The 1,388-nt window shown below is 41.1% G+C and overlaps 1 non-coding gene across 1 annotated transcript; it reads left to right on the top strand.

Annotated features, from left to right (window-relative positions):
* The first annotated feature begins 838 nt into the window (after positions 1-838).
* trnat-ugu lies at positions 839-911 on the top strand. Its single transcript has one exon. It is a non-coding gene; the product is annotated as a tRNA-Thr (tRNA).
* Positions 912-1,388: the final 477 nt, after the last annotated feature.

The raw sequence follows: 1,388 nt of genomic DNA, 5'->3' as shown, positions 1-1,388 counted from the left end.
TTCAGACTCATCTTTGTCTCATCAATCAACACACAATACTGCAACACTAAATGTATAAAAAATAAACGACTGAAATATTCCATTTACATAAATTCAGACTCTTTGTTATGACGTTTGTAATTGAGCTCTGGTGCATCCTACTATCCTACCTACAACTACTACCTATCAATGGTCCTTGATTGGAGTCCACCTATGCCTAAATTAATTCACTGGACATTATTAGGAAAGGCGCACATCTCTTTATATAAGGTCTCACAGTTGATGGTGTATGTCAGAGTGAAAACCAAGCCACGAGGTCGAGAGAATTGTCCGTAGACCTGTGAGATAGGATTGTGTGTGCAATGGTCACTATGAATGACATCCAGAGTTCCTTTGAGAGGATGAGAGAAGCATAAAGAAGGACAAACATCAGTGCAGCTCAGTGCTTGGTTTTCTCCACACACACCGTAGGGAATTGTGGCAAAATAGTTCAGTCTTTGTTTCATCAGACCAGATGATTTTACTTCTCATGGTCTGAGAGTCATTCAGGTGCTTTTTGGGAAACTCTCAGCAAAAAATGTCTGTCCACTCTACCATAAAGGCCTGATTGGTGGAGTGATGCACTGATGTTTGTCCTTCTTTACGCTTCTCTCATCCTCTTAAAGGAACTCTGGATCTCATTCATAGTGACCATTGGGTCCTTGGTTACCTGTCTGACCTGTCTGTCTGCTTGCACACAAACACACACACACAGAGCAACGTCACTGTGGAAAACCAACTTCTGCTCCGCCTTTATAAAATGGGTGTGGAACTCAGCTGAGAGCTTTACATATTGTACCTAACTACAAGGCAAAGGCAAGGCCTCATAGCTCAGTGGTTAGAGCACTGGTCTTGTAAACCAGGGGTCGCGAGTTCAATTCTCGCTGGGGCCTGCTGAACTGTATGTTTTGGACTGTTAGATATGTGATACTTGTGTATTTGTCGAACAGTAAATAAACTGAACACACAGACTAAGCAGCCCATAACCAGTGAAATAGCACTGCTTGTGTTTAGCTAACCCTAGTAGTAATCCAATTTCCTGGAATTCAGACCAACCTGCTCCTACATGAAATATTAAAATCACCTGGTGGAATTTCAACATTGTTCAAAATCTTCAGTTTTGTTTTTTACAAACATTCTGTAACAAAAATCCATTTATGGAAAAGAGACCCATATGTAACTGTCTGCCACTGTTGTCTGACAGGGACACTTGTATGCTTGCTAACTTATATTTATCTATCTAGTCAGTCTGGGATCTGGGATGGCATGTGTCTCACTGTCAATGAGTGAGACTTGATAAAAAAAAGCCTATGCAAGCCTCATGTAGCTGGCTAAACAATAGCTCAAACTAGTTAAATACGGCTGTCACA

The sequence above is a fragment of the Alosa sapidissima genome, chromosome 16 (assembly GCF_018492685.1).
Source record: "Alosa sapidissima isolate fAloSap1 chromosome 16, fAloSap1.pri, whole genome shotgun sequence".
NCBI lineage: Eukaryota > Metazoa > Chordata > Actinopteri > Clupeiformes > Clupeidae > Alosa > Alosa sapidissima.
This window is presented reverse-complemented; position numbering and strand designations above follow the sequence as displayed.